Raw genomic sequence first — 6000 nt, 5'->3', positions numbered from 1 at the left:
AAATTTCAGCTAAATTGTTTCAGTGGTTCTGGCGTGAAGAGGTAACTGATAGACAGACACACTCGCATTTAGAATATTAGTATGGATATGGAAGTATGGATATAATTTAAAGCTTAAACTGTCCCGCTACTGTTCCATGTTTCTCTCTGCGATGTATTTTTATATGTATAGAATAATTTAACTAGTTTAATTGTAAAACTTAATTAACGTTCTGCTGACCACGATATTTTGGAAACATAATTTTGTACGCTAATTGCGTGCTAACTTTTGCACCGTTTTTTTGACGATATTAGACGATAGCACATTATTATAGGTCATAATATCTCGAATTTCATGTATTTTTTTAATGAAATAAGGGGCAAACGAGCAAACGGGTCACCTGATGGAAAGCAACTTCCGTCGCCCATGGACACTCGCAGTATCAGAAGAGCTGCAAGTGCGTTGCCGGCCTTTTAAGAGGGAATAGGGTAATAGGGGAGGGTAAGGAAGGGAAGGGAATAGTGGAGGGTAGGGAGGGGAATAGGGTAGGGGATTGGGCCTCCGGTAAACTCACTCACTCGGCGAAACACAGCGCAAGCGCTGTTTCACTTACCGGTATTTCTCCGGTCGAGCCGGCCCATTCGTGCCGAAGCATGACTCTCCCACGTATAGACTCTCGAAACTTTTTCACCTCAAAGCATCATGCAATTCGTAACACAAATATATTTTCATGGTAGTAGGTAAGGGTCTTTAAGATTATCGAGCTTGCTATTTTGATAGACCTGCTTGTCGTATTTTGGAAATAGCTTGTTCGTGGCAATATAAGACCTACGTTGTTTCAATTTCAATATAAATGTTATTTCGATTAAAAATATAGGAACAACGAATTTTGAGGATTTGCATTTGAGTCAGATAGAATATTATTGAGGCTACCATATTTTATACCCGTAAACTCTTTATTTTATTGAGTTTCTAAATAAAAAAAGTGAAACTTCTTTTCGTGATGGCTAAGAAATGTTATATTATCACACTCTCTTTATGATTTTTTTTCGCTTTCACTTCTACCGCTTTTTTACTTTTTTTTAAACACAGGCCTCGTGAATAAATTCTGGTACACAATAAAACAGGAATGTTATGCTATAGCTCTAAGCCGACACACACTTTCGTGTTATGCCATCGCGATCCAGCCAGCCTTTTATTTTTTAGGGTGAAGATGCTTCAAGATTTTGAGAGGACATTTTTATAATTTGAAAGAGAAAACTGAAGAAATAGACGAAAGATTTGAGAGTAAACATGGTAGAGCCGTGCTTCGGCACGAATGGGCCGGCTTGACCGGAGAAATACCATGGGCTCAGAGAAAACCGGCGTGAAACAGCGCTTGCGCTGTGTTTCGCCGAGTGAGTGAGTATACCAGAGGTCCAATCCCCTTACCCTATTCTCTTCCCTACCCTTCCCAATTCCCTTGCTTACCCTATTCCCTCTTAAAAGGCCGGCAACGCACCTGCAGCTCTTCTGATGTTGCAGTGTCCATGGGCGACGGAAGTTGCTTTCCATCAGGTGACCCGTTTGCTCGTTTGCCCCCTAATTTTGATAAAAAAAATATGCAACATAAAATATCTTCTCTTTTTGATGACTTTTTTTAAAGGGGAGACTTTTATGGAAATCTCTTGTTCTAGCGTCGCCGCGGGCTAACTTAGCTTATACACACATACACATCCAGATTTTTGGAGACGGCTAAAGCATGGTCGGCCTTCTAGTACCTACTCACTCTGGTTTAATTAAGTTCAATAATTAAAATAATTAAACAGAATATTAAGGCACTTTTAGTTAAGTGCCTAGTTAAGTTAAGTTTTAGTTAAGCAGCTTAGTTATGTCATTGAGTCAACATTTTAACAGATTTTTATAACGTTATAACTCAGTAGACAAACTTGTTTTTATATCTTAAGTACTTACACATAATTATTAATTTACTAAAATCTTAACTTTGGAATGGTATTTTTTTGTCTATCAAAGTTTCAATAGCAATTTACTTTTTACAAATTATACTATGTCCAAAAGATAGTCAATGAATTTTCAGTATTCTCTGCTTCTTATGACTTTATTTTGTAATAAGAAAGTATGTTATTTATTAATATTGTTTACTTCCAGATATTTTGCCACAACCCTGATGATTCTAAGACCTTACGAAAATAATAAAAAAAAAAGTTATTGTATAATTTCTGTAATGTTCAATTTTTGCCATAAGCATGGTGTATCTATTTTGAACCTTATCAAATTATTTTTAATATTTAGTTCTGTAACTGTCCATTTAAAAATATTTTTCATTTCCTGGTATGTCCCACATTCTACCGCAACCTTGGTGACTCTACCTCGGACAAATAAAATGTATCGGCCAATTTCGTCGGTCAACACTGGCGATTGTGCCGTGAAGCCGGCACCGGCTTTCATTTCAGCCGATCTTATATTGCCACAAACAAAATCCTTGTTGACACAGTAATTTTGTCTCGCTTAAAAATGACAGAAAATTTAGTTAAAGCTATTTTTATAATGTTAATTGATAATGTTTACTATACTTTATTGTACCATCGAGGAAGTTGATTCCTATGCAATTGACAGACCAACGTTATTTGGTCGAATATGTCAATTCAATGTTAATTATGATCTGTCAGCTGGGTTTGACGTAACGCGACCAAACTACTTAGGTCCCCGATTTGCATAGGAATCAACTTCTCTGATAGTACATTTTAATAACTTAGTTCTGTCTACTGTGCTAATAAGAATATTGTGGAACTTCGATGACATTGTCATGATAATGTCATAACTTTGTATGGAACTGTCTATAAAGTGATACAATTAATATTCTAATTCTTTTAATTTAATACATTCCGACTACTATAAGTGTTACAATAAGGCGGAGTCATAGATTTTTAAACTTTTGTCGGTATATTTTATAGCTTTAAGGAACTTTTAATTTCTTCATTACATTGTCAGTAGAAAGAATTAAATTAATATTAAATTCGATTGAGTTTCATCTCATATAGATGAAAGTTTCCCCATATTATCAAAAAAATAATATGACGCAGAAACTTTTAAGCTTGTAGCAGTTCTTAAAATATTTTCAGGTGCATTCAAAGGTACATTCAAAATCCTGAAAAATGACTTTGATGTTTTTAGTCCAAACTTATAATTGAGGCTATATCTTCCAAACTTTTGCAGGCCGTGATTGCGCTCTCGATTCTGAGATTATCGAAATTGGGATAAAACAAGGAAAACACTTGACTCCGTCACAATAACAGAATTAACTCCGATTTATTATACGACGTTCCGCGGAACCGTTAACTAGGCTGCTTTCGGGAATCCTCGGGAATTTCCGGGCGCCTTCGGGCTCCGGAACTGCCCTGACATGCGCAGAAGAGGCCTCCCTTCAAACGCTATCAGTGAACGGAGCAAGGCCGTCGTGGGACCGCGCCTTCGATTTACGAAAATATATCGAATTGGAATACATGTGTTTGTGTTGTGTGTGTGCAGTGAAATGAGGACTGTGTGTGAAACTATTAGTAACTGTACCTACACCGTGATGGTGAGTACTGGTGAGCGGAAAATGGGTTTAAATATACCTGCATATTTTGATCCGCATACAATAAGGCAAAATGATAAATTGCTATACAAATTTAACGAAATATATCTTTGTTCTGGCAATAATTTAATAAATAACGTATACGGTCTCAAATTGAGGCATAACCAAATGCGGAATAATAATAGGGTCACCAAAATTTACTACAGTATTAACAATATCTCTTGTATCAAATTTCCTCCAATGTATAACATAATAATATTATTATATACCATAAATGGATACGTTTTAAATACGATACTAATTAACCACACATAGTATTAACTATTACTTATTTATAACAATATCTACTTTTATTATACTTCGCAACAACGCATGTTTTGTACTCTTTCTAGCTACTATCTATGTTAGAACTTAAACTTAATATGTGATGCCTTGTGATGGCATTAATTACCTTTTTGTATACTGAATAATATCATACATATATTTAAATAATATGTAGCGCAACGGAGTTGCAGGCGACTTCTAGTCATATCTGTAAGTTAAGTTATGTGACAAAAATCTATTTCATTATACGATCATACAAGTGACAGACAATTCCGTCAATCATGAATTATGTTTGACTGATGGTGACTGATGGACTGATGAATGGTATTAGACGGTCACTCAGTTCTCTTCAGTTTTATGTCAGTAAAAAATATTTAGTAAGAGTAAATATTCATTTTTCCTAAAGCATGAGTTTTTATGACCTTGCAAAAAGAAGATTCTAAGATTTTGTTATATTTAATCCACACGCTTATCCAAAAATTGACGTGAGCTGGAGACGATAATTTCCGGCCGAGAGATTGAAGTTTAATGTGGTTTTTCCTCGCGGAATTGCCAAATCAGTGACATCAAAATAATCCTAACACAAAGCTAAAGCCATTCTACTATTAGGCAAACATTACACGGTAGGTTTTGCTGTCAGTTTTACCACAGTCATGACTGTGACTGATGCATAACCTGTCGTGTTATGCAGTGACTGATGGTCGCATGAAGTTGATTGACGAAAATCTGGAAATCTTGATTTTTGCTTCATGCAAACATCAGTCACGTATTTTGAGTCAGTGTTGTCACATCTGACAAAATAGGAAGAAAATTAGAAACCTTGGAAAATTTTGGCTTTGACTGACATAAAACTGTCTGACATAAAAGAGAACTGAGTGACCGTCTAATACCATTCATCAGTCCATCAGTCACCATCAGTCAAACATAATTCATGATTGACGGAATTGACTGTCACTTGTATGATCGTATAATGAAATAGATTTTTGTCACATAACTTAACTTACACCGTGCCGCCAAAATTCGTTTATCGCGGGGTACATTTGTATAGAATAAAAAGCATCATTTGTCCTTTTCCGGGACACAAAGTGTCTCCATACCAAATTTCTGCATAATCGGTTCAGCGGTTTGGGCGTGAAGAGGTAATAGTATGGATTATGGCAAGTAAAGCTTTATTTTACTGCCACTTACCTATATTGTCTTGGCCATAAAATAAAAGGGGATAACGCAGTGCGAATTTACTATCCATACATATTAATATTTCAAATACGAATATATCTGTTTGTCTGTCTGTACCACTTTACGCGTAAACCGCTGAATTTAAATGAGGATACTGTAAGGCCGCGTTTCCACTGCCGCGGAGCGGAGAAGAGAGGAGAGAGAATTGACCAATCACCATGTTCGAAATCTTCGCTCCGCTTCGCTGTCATTCCGCTGGAATAGCATGATTGGTCAATTCCGGCACCGCTAAGCATCTCTCCGCTCCGCTCCGCGTCAGTGGAAACGCGGCCTTAAACCCGGGAAATGATATTGGACTGTTTTATTGCGGCAAAACACACGGTTCCCGCGCGATGTTTCTGCGTAACGAAGCTGCGGTCTAGTATCTAATAAAACTTAATAAATGTTTCATTGCTACAACAATATAAACCTTATGTTCTAAGCATAGAGCTGCTTTTAGTGTGCACATTTTCGAGTGGTCCACAATTGTCAAATCCTTTATAACTACCGTCATACGACCCTTATAATTCGGGCTGGTAACTTACAATCAGGTGCGGCTATTTAGACATTTAGGTATATAATTACGCTGAACCGTTCTACTTTTAATTAAATTAATTGAACACTGGTTCGTGCCTATAAATGGAGTTGGACGTAAAGGGAGTATATGCATTGACGGACTTTACAACGTAATTCCACCATCTAAATAGACATCAGTAGTACTTTTATCTGTTGTATTTTTAGGTACTATCAGAGAAGTTAATTCATAGGCAATTTTCGTTATGTCAAACCCAGCACATTTTTTGAGTGTTAACTGGCCACAATTCTAGACCAGTTGCACAAAGACGCCTGGGCCTGTAGACAAGTGGCAAAGCGCTAACGCTGACGCTAACGCTAGCGCTACAAAA

General features: G+C 36.7%; 1 protein-coding gene across 1 annotated transcript in view; it reads left to right on the top strand.

Moving 5' to 3' along the window:
* The first annotated feature begins 3435 nt into the window (after nucleotides 1-3435).
* LOC121729731 (neuroligin-4, X-linked) overlaps nucleotides 3436-6000 on the top strand; it is a 108277-nt gene continuing 105712 nt past the window's right edge. Inside the window, exon 1 of the mRNA XM_042118340.1 lies at nucleotides 3436-3559. The gene's annotated coding sequence lies outside the window, so the exon portion shown is untranslated. The remainder of the gene's footprint in view (nucleotides 3560-6000) is intronic.

Source organism: Aricia agestis, chromosome 8 (assembly GCF_905147365.1).
Source record: "Aricia agestis chromosome 8, ilAriAges1.1, whole genome shotgun sequence".
NCBI lineage: Eukaryota > Metazoa > Arthropoda > Insecta > Lepidoptera > Lycaenidae > Aricia > Aricia agestis.
This window is presented reverse-complemented; position numbering and strand designations above follow the sequence as displayed.